The sequence below is a fragment of the Canis lupus genome, chromosome 19 (genome assembly GCF_011100685.1).
Source record: "Canis lupus familiaris isolate Mischka breed German Shepherd chromosome 19, alternate assembly UU_Cfam_GSD_1.0, whole genome shotgun sequence".
Classification (NCBI taxonomy): Eukaryota; Metazoa; Chordata; class Mammalia; order Carnivora; family Canidae; genus Canis; species Canis lupus.
In genome coordinates, this window is record NC_049240.1 from 48,717,792 (window position 1) to 48,732,848 (window position 15,057).

At 37.3% G+C, this 15,057-nt stretch overlaps 1 long non-coding RNA gene across 1 annotated transcript in view; it reads left to right on the forward strand.

Annotated features, from left to right (window-relative positions):
* The window catches only part of LOC111091192, a 60,999-nt gene extending 46,326 nt beyond the window's left edge, over positions 1 to 14,673 (forward strand). The window contains exon 3 of the long non-coding RNA XR_005374294.1: positions 14,235 to 14,673. This is a non-coding gene — a long non-coding RNA (uncharacterized LOC111091192). The remainder of the gene's footprint in view (positions 1 to 14,234) is intronic.
* The last annotated feature ends 384 nt before the right edge of the window (positions 14,674 to 15,057 follow it).

The window sequence follows — 15,057 nt, forward strand, 5'->3', positions numbered from 1 at the left end:
CCTTCATCTAATTTAGCTTCAGACAATGTGCACCAGTTTTCAAGTGCTGTGCTTCTAATTCTGAGCCAGCTAGCCTAATGACCAGTGACTGCCTATGAGCCAGTCTGTTCCTTAGGCCATTTATCTTCCCAAGCAAACTAGGTAACCAGATTTGTTACCTCAAATCGTGCCCATAAGAAAGAATATCCCTTTATCATATACTTTAAGTGGGGATTCATAGTCTTTGAGCCACTTATGAGTGGGTCTGCAGTGACTGGTACCAGCATATCATGCAGCCCATCTGTAACCAGGTCTGGGTTTTTCTTCCTCAGTCAAATGGTCATAGGAAGTTCCTAATAGGGGTGTTATTGTGAATGGGTTGGGTGGATTGAGAGAGGCAGAGATAGTGTGGGGTATTGGATATAAAAATAAAATTAGTTTTATTTGACTTCTTGAATGGCTGTCTCTTCAATTTGCTCTTTATAATTATCTACTTATCTACTCTTCTGAGTCATCACATCATTGGGGTGTTGGGACATTTTGGGGTAGAAATAGCTTTAACACTTCATATCGATGCTCCTTACAGGGCCTGGGGAATTGGATCAATATATCCTCTCTGAAACTCTCAGTAGTTACCCATCCTCTTGACTGAATAGACCTATATCTTGTAAAGTGTTCTTTCTTTCTTTTTTAAAGATTTATTAAGTTATTTGAGAGAGAGAGAGAGAGAGAGAGAGAGAGAGGGAGAGAATCTCAAGCAGACTCTGTGCTGAGTGGGACTCAATCTCACAAATCCTGAGATCATGACCTGAGCCAAAACCAAGAGTTGGACTTTTAACTGACTGAGCCACTCAGGTGCCCCATGGCCCCATGAAGTGTTTCTTGAATCTGGATCTTAACCTTGAAATTGCATTACTCTGAAGAATTCTTTCAGTAGAGAGAATTGTTGCCTCTACTAGTCAAAGTATACACTGGGTAGGATCTAAGGACCAATTTCTAGCAGTTCCCTTATTTTTCCATAGCTCCAATTTATCTCAGTAATTTTCCAGGGTCTCTGCAATTACTCAAAAATTTTATCTTGGGCTGGAGAATTTGCATATTATAATTCCAAAATAACTTTATTACTCCATTGGAATAATTTATTCTGGTCATTTTAAAATGATGACCTGGGCTTCTTCCCTGTACGCTTCTAAAAATCTGGCTTGAGCAAAACTTTACTTTAACTTTACTGAAGGCTCTAAAGAGGGTCTGTATCTGTCAGGATCCTTAGTGCAAGCCACAGAAATAAGCTCTGGACATTTCAAGCAGAAAATGAAGTTACTAAAAGACATTGTGGAGTTTGCTGATGGCCAGGGAACCAGGCTCCTTCTTAGAACAACATCCAGACACACACCAGAGTTCTGTCTATGAGGACATTGTGTTGCTGCCTTTCCCCTTCACTACTGATGCCTTTGGTGCTGACTGAACACAGCCGAGAGAAATGCTGCACGTTACTATTTTGATGTGTTTTTCTTTCCCTGGGACCTTTTCAAAATGTACATATATTTTTGTTTCTATACAAACTAGGATACACTTTTTAAAGTTAGCAATACATGCTGAATATATTCTTGGAATGCTCAGAAACTTTTTTCCTATAAAACAATTTACCATGGAGCATAGCAAATTATTATGTAGGTCTACCATAGCTTATTTAACAAACCTCATGTTTTTGTGCTGTTTAGAATCCCTTTTTAACTTACGTAATGTTTTAGTGGACATCTTTGCATTCATATTTTATTCCAATTTCAGGATATTTCTTTAGGTTAAAATTCATAGAGATGGAGTTGCTGGCTCAAAAAACATGGTGGTTTTCAAGCTTTCAGACTGATATTGCCAGAATGAAACTGTGAGAATCACCTTGAGAAATGAGGGCAGACCCAAGGTCATTTTGGGGGAAACAATTAGTTATGGAAAACAGAATAAGCTAAAAGATTCTTTACTCTTTCAGTCCCAGTGTCATTCTATAGTGTTTCACTTATCTGGATTCCAATTCCAACTCTGCCCTTCTTCTCTTTTTATAAGATTGTTAGGATAATTACAGTAGATACTGCGTAAATTGCTACTTACCACATGCCTTGCACAAACTAAAAACTTTTTTGGAAGTTAACTATTATTATAGTTTTTTCATCCTTCTCATCGTTGATAGCCAACTCTCATTAGTACAATGTTATTTCTCTGCCTCTCAAAGACTCTTGATGTTCACATACATGTGTAAGAAATTCTGCCCTTTGAAGACAGCAAGGTATAAATTCAAAATGATTGTTGTTAAAGTGAAGCAATTATAGGTATAAAAACATTCTTTTGGAACTAGATTCACATCACCCCTAAAGCCTCTATAGAAACAAAGAAAGCTGCCTCTCATAAATTGAAAAAAATGTCATTTGCATAGATATTTCTAGAAATATTTAGGAGAAAAATGTATTTTGGATTTATCTTGACAGACGTAATTTGTTGCAATTACATCACCAACACATATAGATATTATATATATGTCGCCTTGGCTTAATAGTGACCTGAGAAGGAAATTTGTAGGTTTAGCAAATCCCTTCTAGTAACACCCACAGAACTGAAAACTTATCCCACTTCTTGGTGGTCTTTTGCCCATCCAAAGCTCTGGAGGACCATAAAAAATATTGGTTCCTCTCCTAAACTGCTGTGAAATATATCCTGTGAGACCCAGGGGAAAATCTTTCTGAGACTGAGCGTTCCATAGAGACTCAATATTCCATATTTTGAAATGTAGCTAGAAGTGGAAGTGGATTTACTTCTCATGATCTCTTTGTTCATAATTAGGGTTATAGAAAGTAGAGTTCAGAATGTGAATGAAATATGATTGAAAAGAAAAGTCTTGATTTTACATATAAAATTTCTTTACCAGATGGGTGCACCGAGGTAACTTAAGATAGTCCTTAAAATTGAATAGCAAAATTAATTGAAACTATGGAATATAAAACTTCTGACACCCATGAGCTTGAAGGGTTATCGTATATTGTTAATGTGTTCACACATTTAACACATATGAATGTGTTCATTATATATAAGGCGTAAGAGTTATAAGACCTTGAAATTATACATCATTCAGTGATGATAATAATAATTCAGTAATCATTAATGACAGTAATGGTGTTAGTAACCACAAGGCAGGTTATTTAGTTTGGGTTTTTTTTTTTTCTTCCCTGTTCTTTCCTATTTCTCTTGAATTTCTTTAATTTGATGTTAGCCTCTCACTTAAATATAACCTCTTTTGTTTCAAAGATTACTTATGACAAATATATTTGCATTTGTTATCTAGAATTCGTTAATGATTTGAACATTGTCCTGGTAATCTTGTGTTCCATTTTTCACTCTATTAGTTGGGACTAATTGCTGTGATTTCTCTTTCACTTCTTTAAAGCCTTCATGTATACAACAGTCTCCCTTGTGGGTTCAATTCAATGTTGACATGGAATCCAGAATCTTTGATGACACTGAGTTTGTGCTTGAGTCACAGTGATACAGACTTAGTCAACACATTGACACTGGGTCAATTAGAGCATTCTTCGTGGTCGAGAAAACTGGTCATTTGGGTTCTGGGGACTGCTGTGGCAGAGAAAGCCCCTCCTTTTGTTATGAGCTCCAGAAATCATATTCTTTAACTGTATTCTGGAGGAAAGGGAAGGCACTAAGTTTTTGAGCATCTACTGTGTCAATTCTTCTCTTTTCTCAGTAATTTTCATGGAAGGCTTTTCTTTTATTACTTTTCCCGTCTTAAAGATGGGTGAAAAAAAGTGTTATTAGTGCTAAATAGTGAATCAGAACTAAAATCCAGGTTTGCCTTCATTTATTCAAACAACAAACATGTAGCACGTACCTCACTGTTTTAGGCATTGAAGTAATGGAAATTGTTGGAAGGTCTAGAAGAGCTAGCATGGTGGGAGTTATCCCAAAGTTGCTTTATAATCTACCATAGTTGCTGAAAACATTTTAGGTGCATCCTTGGTATTCCCTGAAGATTAAAATCCTAATGTAGTAAGTCAAATTTAAGTTACAATCAAGTCATGCACAAACTAAGAAGCGGCAGTCAAATACACTGATTGTGTCTCTGCTGGCGTTATCATCAATCGTGACAAGGTCTTGATGGAATCTTCTTGTTCAGTCTGCAAATGTGGAGGATCTGGAATATTCAGTGTGAACATAAGGTAAATACTGAGGTGGTATGCTCCAGTGTGATCATAGCCAGAGGTGGATTTTCATAAAACTAATCATGTTTAAGCTTCCAAGGTCCCGGGAGAGGCCCTGGTAATGATCGTTTTATTTTCTTTTTTCTCATATTTATTTGAGAAAGCAAGGCAATATGTATTCACTTTCTTCATGAGTATATTCCAAATTATATGAATTCTAGCCAGAACAAATTCTTTAACCACCTCTAGTTTTACCAAATTTTAAAATATTGTCCTACTCATATAACTGATTATTTACTAGCTGCAACCTAGGTCCTTAGGGGTCACGCCTCCCACTCAAGCTATAGGGGTTTCTCCTTGGAAATCACCTGGCTGTCTGTATGATCCAGCATTGAGAGGTTTTGCCAGTGCAGGAGGGAGGCTGGAGAACCCTACTCCAGAGTGGGGGCCTGTTTGGATCAGTTGTCTTGCTATTTTGGTCGTTAAATACTGTGAATATCATCCCATACAAACCTGAAGATCCAGATGAATTTCAAAAGTCCCATAATTGGGCACCAGGTGAGCCACCTGGGTGGCTCAGTGGTTGAGCATCTGCCTTTGGCTCAGATCGTGGTCCCAAGGTCCTGGGATCAAGGGGAACCTACTTCTCCCTCTGTCTATGTCTCTGCCTCTCTCTGTGTCTCTCATGAATAGAAAAAAAAAAGTCCCATAACTATTGAAGGATAGTTGTAAAGCAATGTCAGCTAATTTGTCAGGTTCCAATTACTCTGGCTTAATAAATAGATAGAACTTGAACCTGTTTGAATGCCCAGAGTTTCCTAAGTAATTAGCCTAACCTCAATTAGGTATAAAATCAAACAATTATTTCATTCATTGCATTTGTTGTATTGTGATCCTTGACTCTCAGGATCTTGGGGGAGAAGGAGAAGAAGTAGGACTGGATGATGGCTAAATCTTTTCCCTTTCACCTCCTTTTCTAAATTAGACTTTATTTTAAGAAATGGTTGTTCTCTTCCATCCTTCTCATTCATACCCCCAAGGATTAATTTTAAGACCCATTCCACTAAATAATTAACATTTTTAATTTGACAAAGCATTATTTATATTTGGACCTCAGATGGTTCCTGAATTGAATCAATCATAAATCCTTGGTTCATGACACATTAAAATCATTGGTTATGAATATTCCTTTTCAATTTATATCAATCAATCAATTAATTAATTAAAAAGGAAGAAATGCCCATTAACTCACCAGTCAACCTAAGCACTGGTTATCAATAACTAGGGTGACACCGTGTCCAGGTTTGCCTTGGGACAGTCGCTGTTTACTAGTACTTCCTGCTTTAATTATCAATAGTGCCCCCTTTTTGCTCTCAAAATCATCCTGGTCTCAATGATATATTGCACTATAACTCACCCCTCCCTCACCTAAAAGGCAAACAACTATTCTTAATGTTATGTTTTTTTTTAATTTTTATTTGCTTGTCTGTTTCTCTCACACAGTCATATATGCTTAAATATTATTATGTTCATTTTAAAACATTATGAAAGGGCTATCATACACTTCTACTCTTCTGAAATTTGCTTTTTCCAAGTGAACAGTATGTTTCTAATATTTATGTTTTCTAAGTTGTATCTCTGTTGTTGTGCTTAGGGGCAGTTCATTCATTTTAATTTTCTCTGCTGTGTTATATTCCATTGTGTGAATATACTACAAGTTATTATTTCCAGGTGATTGTTATGTGGGTTTTTTGCAATTTTGTTTTTTGCAGTTTTGTTCTTTTTTAAAAAGAATATTTATTTATTTATTAGAGAAAAAGAGAGAGCAGGGGAGTGGTCAGAGGAAAAGGGAGAGAGAGAATCTCAAGCAGGCTCTCCACTGACCATGGAGCCTGATGTGGGGCTCAATCCCATTTCCCTGAGGTCATGACCTGAGCTGAAACCAAGGGTCAGACACTCGACTGACCCAGGCACCCAGGTACCCCTAATCAGTTTTATTCTGAACATTCTGGTACAATTTTGGGAGTTGCATGTAAGAGTACACATTTATCAGAAAATTTGCTAATAAAATATTCTTGTTTTTAATCCCTTAGACATTTTTGGTAATTTTTAAAAAGTATCTTTTTTTGTGATAAGCAGGTGGCATGAGGGCTAGTTAGATAAATAATAGCTCATTTAACATCTGTGTGCAAAAAATCTTTGTTAATGGAATAGTAAATTAGCATTTATCTTATTTGTTAACTATATCATATGCTAGATACATTTACACCAAAATTGGAGTCTAGGTTTAAGATGGTCTGACCTCAAAGTGTAGTTTACCTGGCATTTTTCAAGAATACCTGGATTTTTCAAGAATCCCTTTTGAAAGCCATGAAGTTTCAGAAAGAGAAATATAAGTGTTTACCAGAACAGCTCATGTGATGTCAATTGGGAGAAAATGGTGTATAAATGGAGACATTAGTGACAGAGAAAGCAATCATGTTTTTACCACAAACTCCCAACTGAAGTGACTGAAGGCAGACACCTGAATGGAAGGTAGTGATCGGTGACTGTGCAGCTTCTCTTGAGGGTAGTCAGCAGGTGGGGGTCTCCTGGCTTCGCTTCCCGAGCTACTTCACAGTCCTCTCCTGCTCTCCTTCTGTTCCCTCTGCTGATCTCTTCTCTGTGTCTCCTTGTCCTTTTTGGAATTCTTCTGGCTTCTGCCCTGGGCCCTCTGCTCCTCGCGCTGCCTTCTCTCTCCCTAAGTGATATGTTCCAGTCCTGTTTGCAAATGCTCTCTGTAGGCTGATGACTCCCAAACTGTCTTCTCCAAAAATATCTCTCTTCTAAGCTCCAGATCTGTCCAGCTGCTTGTGCAACACTTTCACTTTGATGCCTTAGTTGAAAAGTTTTGAAACTTTCTAATGGAAGCTGACCATTATTGATTCCCATCTCCCCCTGAGTCTAGTCCCACACTCCCTTTTATTTCCCCATCTTGGTAAATGGTATTATCACCACTTAGTTGTTCAAGCCAGAAGCCTGCCTATTATTTTGGATTCCTTTTGCTCTTGAACTCCATATCAAATCCATCATCAAGTCTTAAAGATGTGACTTTCCAAATATACCTCAAGTCTGTCCATATCCTTCCATGTCCAATGCTGTCATCTGTCCTGGTGCAAGTCTGTGTCCTTTTCACCTGGACTAATGAACTATTTTTCTCTCTGGTCTCCCTGCCTCCACAGTTGTTCTTTCTAATTAAATTTTACCTCTCTGGTAACGCTATCATTATTTTCCGGGCAGACAGGATTATCTTAAAAGGTCAGTCTTATCATGCCACTTTCTGGCTGGGGGCCCTAAATGTCTTCACAGAAGTTCAAAATCCTCACCATAGACCAGAAGGATCAACATGGCTGCTGCTGATCTTTCTAAGATCTTGTATTTCCCCAATATTTGTTATTCTCCCATTACACTGGTCATATTTCAGTTCTTCAACCTAGCCTGCACTTTCCCCTTCTGAAGATGTTTCTATTTCTGTTTCCTTCATAATTTCTACTTACCTTTGGTCTTAAAATAAAGTATCAGTTGCTCAGAAAACTTTGCCTCCTCCCCATGCCCCCTAGACGTCAGATCCCCAAATAGACTCTCTCATCAAGTGGTGTTCTTACTTCACAACTTGTATCACTGGCTGTACTTTTTACTTGTGTTTCTGGGATTCTTGGCTTCACGTCTCGTCCTCTACCAGAAATATGTATGCTACCTGAGGGCAAGGGACCGTAGCATTTTTAAAATCTGGCCCATAGTAGGTGCTTGATAAAATTTACTGGATCAATGAATTGATTTAAATATTTATCAAGTATCTTCTGGTCACCAGAGTAGTCATCTTGAAGGAGGGAGAATGCAAATCAATTCAAAATAAGTAAAAGAAAAAAAATCTCTTAAACCACTAACCCTCTAAACAATTAGAGAAGAAAGGAAGAGAGCATGCAATTAAATGTGAAAATGTGTGATACAGCATGAAACTGCTAAAGGAATGCAAGCAAAGAAGAGATACCCTGGGGCTCCAACCACCAGGTGACTCTTCTTTGGATTAGGTAGGACATCCGTGAACATAGGCTTGGTCACTTCAACCAACATATATAAATTTTTACTCTCCCATACCCAAGTCTCAGTTTTAACAATTATTGATTTTTTTACAGCCCTTCTTTTGCTGTTGTAAAGGGCCTCATAAATATGTTATTATTTAAAATTCCTTTTTTCATCTTGACATAGTCATATGTTTCTCTGCTGCTTACCACCCGTTTGAGTGACATCAAGCAATGCAGCGTTTGCTCTACAGGGGCTGTCCCAAATCAGAGCCTTCAGAAAGAATGGTGTTCATGGCACCAAAGTGACACTTCCCCCACCCCCAGCAGCAGATGAAATATTTCAAAGAGGACATCTGCCACCACCACTGAGATTTTATGGAGTACCCACACATGTAGACTCACTAAAGTGGGCATGACAGCTGAAAAATATTAAAAGTGTGTGTGTGTTTTTAAAAACAACTTATGGTTAGGAATTAAGAAATGACTTTTAAATAAGAACAGAATTTTTTTTGCAAGTGTGTACTTTTTTCTTTTTCCTTTTTTTTTTTTTTTTGAAGACCCCACACTTGCAAAATCTTTTAGGTCATGTGTTTGCTTTACGAAACATTTGGCAAGTAATAGGTGCCATGGGAATATATCCACTCCATCTGGAATCAGCAGATCCTCCTGGTTTCCCTGTACCTGTGTTACCACCAGTTCCCATAGCTCACAAATGTTTTTGTTTTCTTTCTTTAATAAATTTTGGATGCAATAATTAAATGGAGAAACCCTAGTGAAGGGAGTTCTTCCTTAAATTTTGTAAAGCAAATCTTGGGAAAGAAAGTAAATGTATATTTGCCAACTTGATGTTTATAAAAATGAAACCTGTGTAGAATGTCCTTACTTCTTTCCTTGGTCGAGCATTTTCCTTTCACAAAACAAGGCCCAGTAAACACATTATTTCTGACCTAGTTTGTTTTCTCCCCTCATCCCTACAGTGGAAAACTTTTTAAAGGCATTTAATTTTATTTAGATAATAACAAGTTATGGGTCATGTTGTCCTAACTTCTGTGTTCCTTTTAAAATTGAACAAATATTGAAACTGGAAAATGATTTGGTTATCTGATCTATTCACTGTCAGGGTAAGATTGTTTCTTGCTATATCCTTTTTTATTTTCAATTTCTGTCATCAACTGAGGATGGTTATATCATTTCACAAAAAGCCTTCTGGGTTTCCACTCCTCCAATTATTTTATTTTGTTTTATTTTATTTTAAAGGGGAGGTCATGTAGAAAATCAGGCTTATAATCTCACAAATACAGCATCCCCTTGTTTGATATTTGGATCTTTCTTCTTTCATTTTGGCAAGAAATACTGTGGGAATAAGTGTTTCTGCCAAGTATCAGTTATTTAAATATTTCATTACCTCACAAAATAAAAAAGAAGACAGAAAAAAATAGCTTCTCTAAGACAATTGGACAAAGACAAATTCCTGATTTATCTGAAGATGAAGTTTCTGCCCTTTCTTTAGAACAATACACTAATTTTTAAAAATTCCTCTAAAAAATGTCTGGAGTTATTCATACTATTAAATTAATTCAAATGTTGACAATCAAAGACATAGTTTTCTGAAAAGGAAACAATTTGGTATAAAAAAAAAGATGTTTTCCCACAAAAGCAAAACCAAAACAAACACAGAATAACAAGCAAAAAATATAATAATAAAGTATCACTCTAAATACCCTATTAGGAAAAAGACATACATCCGCATGTGTAGAACGGCCTTTCATTGATCTTAGTGTTTTGGACCATTTTCTTATTATACATATATTTCTAAATAAAAAATAATTGAGGGAATATTAGTCACAAGAAGAAATTAGTGGTGGTGGTGTATGTGTGCATGTGTGTGTGTGTGTGTGTGTGTCTATGCAAGCAAAGACTAAGCAAAACCAGAAATACTACGTAGAAATGAATTGTTTTGCATGTGCTAAAATTTTTTGTTTGCTCAATTGCTACAAAATACAATTTTTGGTGGAGAGCCATAAACCTAAATTTAGTAGCAATCCAAGTAGATCTTAGTGGCTCTAACTTTTCTATCAAAAATATATTATCTGATTTATTTGGCAAGAAACAGTCAAATCGATTTTAATAAAACACATTTCTCATTTCATATTTATTTCACCCATCACTTTATAAATGCGTCCTCAATGTTGTTATTGACTAACTTGCCAAAACATGAATTTAAAAGACAAGAGAACAGAAAAGGACTAATATATTTTTCAGAGAGAATCTTATTAGTACATTTCCGATAATGGTGGGGCATTTGACTCAAGATTATTTCTGTTGGACCTCAATCCAGGGTCTTTATTATTGTTAGCTTCAGATTGTCCTCACTTTTAATGCATGTCAGCCAACTGACAAAACCCATAACATGGGTCTCTGTAAGAGAAGTGTATTGACAAGTTTTGGTATATTATTATTTAATCATATTTTAATGTCCTAATGACAGAAGGAATCTCCTATATGCCAACCTGTTGCTCTATGCCTGGTTTTAAATTTCCATATTAAAATAAAGTGAATTCCTCCATTTCTATCTAGAACAATTGATTTCTGAATGAAAAGTACCAAAACTCTGAGAAGCTAAAGATGGTCAAAACTCTAGGACACACTTCTCTGCGTGCAGTTAGATATAATTTGAACACCAATAGCTTACACATTTGTTACATGTCACATATAAAGCTCAGATCTTAATGAATGGAAAGGTAATATTTCCAGACATTATTATCTAAAAGTAAAACTTTTCAACATATTATGACCTAAAATTTTTTGATGATACTGTAAAGATGAATAAATGATTATATTACAGAATATACAACAGACCCAATACTGATGACACGTGTAACTTTAGCTGATACTCCTCGGATTTCTTCTTTAATACTTATTTTTGTGGACAATCCTCTGAAACCTAGTTATAGCAAATCTCCAAACATTTCTATACACTAGGGGATCAGGAGAAATTTGAGTCAGATTATGCCTCTGAAGTCATATGTGACATAGAGTATTACATGACAGAGAGAATATATATCAGTGCTGCTGATTTTATTCATAAAAATCAGGTTTTGATGGAACTTTAATTTATTTTTAAATATTTGAAAATAATTTACCTCTGGAATAATGACTCAGAAGCTATTCCATGAAATAAGCAATCTCTGAAAGTTCCCGTTGTATGAAATATGGGTTCAGTAATCATTGAGTTATCTCCTTCCCTTGAATGGCTTGGCCTAGTCTCTTTCTCCCTCTGTTTCTCTCTCTCTCTCTCTCTCTCTCTCTCTCTCTCTCTCACACACACACACACACACACACTCAAAGCACCTTATGTATTTCCCATTTTGTTCCCTTGACTGATAAATTTGGCCAAGGTATTTAAGTTTGGGGATATGAGCAGAAGCGGATATGGGTTTTTGAGGCCCTGAAATATATAGAGTTTGGGAGACCCTCCTTGAGAAAAAGAATACACAATTACAAATATAAAAATAGGTACAAGGATCTTGGAAGGAACCCTTACTAGTGAGTTACCAGAATCTTACGCTTCATTAGCATCTGGGAAGTGACTATAGGATTAGAGACTGAGGCCTCTGTGTGAAGCTTCAGACCCCCTCTCTAATTTCTTTGTCCTGTTCTGCATGTGATTCCCAAGGGGGAAGTGTTATTGTTGACAAAGTCATTTGGGACACTAACCTGTTTATGTCCTAGTCTCTCTGTCTCTGTCTCTCTTATTCTCTCACTCTGTGGTTGGTCATTCCAGAAACTTTGATCATCACTTCTTCCTTCTTCTTCCCAGTTTTTATTTATTTTTTTTAAAAGATTTTATTTATTTATTCATGAGAGAGGCAGAGACACAGGTAGAGGGAGAAGCAGGCTCCATGCAGGGAGCCGGACATGGGACTCGATCCTAGGTCTCCAGGATCAGGCCCTGGGCTGATGGTGGCACTAAACCTCTGAGCCACCCGGGCTGCCCATTCTTCCCAGTTTTTAGATTGGGGCATGTCTTAAGAAAGCCTGGAGGGAAGAAGGACATTGTGCTTACTGAGTAAGAACATGAAACATATGTTTTCCCTCTTTCTCTTGAAGTATTTTTCTCTGCGCCTTGCCATCGACGTTTTCAGATGTAGAGGGCTAAGACTCAGGTGGAGAATTTAGATCAAATGTCTCAAATGGAAAGCCAGGCAGGTAACGGAAGTGAACAAAGCAGATCTGGCCTAAGGGCTGCACAGTGAGTGGCAGAGACTGTAAGTTTTGTTTCATGGACAGAACAACCAAGTGTCAGCTCTGGAGAAACAGTCGCAGGTAGGCAAATGTTCCCAGTGGTGCAGATCTTTTTTGTTTTTTTGTTTTTGTTTTCCCCAGAAAAACAGAAGTCTTGCTTTTTAAAATATGAAATCTGATTTTTAGATGTTTGTAAGGAATTTCCTGTTTTCAAGAATGCAGTGAGGGCCAAAACACATAGGAGCGTGTTCCAGCTATTGGGCCCTGATTTGTAATCTCAGGTCTAAGGGAAGGGACAGAGTGGAGACGTCAATCCATCAGGCCATAAGCTACAGATGTCTGCCTCTAGTTTATGGAGGAGGAGTCTGTTAGTCCAATCTAGGTTTTCAAGGTTTTTCCTACTCCATCGGAGGAGGAATGAAGAGCATGTATCTCCTTAGCCATATAACTGTGCATATACCTTTCCTCCAGTGATCTTGTGTGGGATGAAGATGGAGACTGGAACTGTGAGATAGTGGCTAGTGGCAGGACAAGCCAGGAGTCCACGATCCTGGACCTCTAATAAAGTACATTCAATCCCTAAATGTTATGAACACGCACGCACTTTCCTTTCAGGGAATTCCTGTAACTTTTCCTTGGGCTTTAGTCTATGGAAGCTTTCCCTTAACTCCGTAGCTCTGGCATTTTGTGGTTTCAAATCCATCCAGGAATGCTGTGCTGTTGAGGATATTCCTACTCCCACATTAAACATGAGAGCAGCATGATTCTACCAAATGCATTTCCTGTCACTTGGCCTCTTGACATTTCCAGTATTCTCTATAGCTGAGCCTGGAAGGGGTTTTGTATGTAGTTTAAATCACTCATGGGGAAAAAAAAAAGCAGGTCTGGAATCTCATTTCTTTTTTCTCTAGGGAACATCCATGCGCTAAATTGACATCAACACATGATAGAAATTGGTCACTCCCTGATACAGTCATTCAGGAATTTTTGCTATTTTAAGGCCTATTATTATTTCCAGCAGTTGCTACTTCATCATTCAGCAAAATACAGTCATCCAGGACTTCCTGACATATCAGTAGTCCTGTTCCAGTCCTTAACTCCCCAGTAGCCGGCGCTGCCACTTCCAGACATGGCAGGGCGAGCACTCATGGGTGTGGCTCTAAGAGGACTGGGAGCACCAGGCCCCTGTCCCTTCTCCCCCCACTTCCCTGGGCCTCTTATCAGAATGAAATCAAGCTGATCTTGAGACTGCATCCTGCCTGTGCTAATCCCAATCGCATCTGCGACTTCTTTTCATGCAAAATGAGGGATGTGAACAATGAAGGAAGTGAAAAGAGAGCAGAAAAGTAAAGCATGTATGGTTTGTTGCATAAACTCAGGTGCAAAGAACAGAAAAGACGGAGAAGAGAAAACTGTGAGACCATAGGAATGAATAAACAGGAGGGAATTGGGGAAAATATATGCTCAATTACAATTTACTCCTCTTTCTCGTTTTCCGTGTTTGAGTGTTTTACAGAATTTTTCAACTTTACATGAGGGAACTCAAGAGGATATTTGTTTCCTTCCTTTCTCCTCATCTCTCCCCTCCCCTCCCTTCCCCTTCCCTGTCCTGTTCATTATGCTGGTTCACTATAGAATTTACAACTATCTAGTTGCTAAATTAATTCTTCATATGACATGATGTGTGCCCATAGCCTGATTTTACATTTTTCCTTCAAATGCGTTTTTTTTTTTTTTTTTTTTTTAGGCTTTGATTGCCAAGATTTCCAAGCATGGATAACTGAAGAAGTTTGCTTGACTTGACTTCAGCACAAATGAATTCTTTAAAAAATGGTTTGGATAGATATAGCCTCACATACAGAAAAATTTAACCAATTTCAGAGAATAAATCAATAGAGCATGGCAGGAAAAGCCTATGAGGTCTCTGCAACTATGAGAACTTTTTATAAAAAATATTGAAGTCATTTTAAACCATAGTTTACTTCATTATTGGTTTAGAGTAGGTAATATGGACTGATTCTGTGCTATTGTTTGCCTAGATGACTAGATTGTCAGTTTTAATTAGCTTTTGTTTTTCTTAAAGGCTAATTGCTTTTACAAAACTCAAGGTTTCTTGATTGCTAATGACAGGAGTAATAAGTAATATGGTTACATACTTTTAAAAGAAAATTCACAAGCCTATCTAATTGTACAGAACTAGATTTCCTTTGAATTTTTTTATAATAAAGTACATATTTTTAAAACCAGAAAAATACATATTTACTAATAATATTAGTAAAATAAAATGTCTTGTTTTTGGCAAGTGGATCGCTGCTAACATATTTCATAAAACATAAACAAACATTTCTGGTTCTATTTGGCTTTGAAATATACTTTATATCTCCATTTCCTTATGACTATCATCTCTTTCTGGACTAATGCACTATACTATCCAAATGAAAATGCTATATATAAAAGTGTTTTGGGGGCGCCTGAATGGCTTAGTCAGTTAAGTGGCTTCCCTTGGCTCTGGTCATGATCCCAGGGTCCTGGTATCCAGCCCCGCCTCAGGCTCCCTGCTCAGTGGAGAG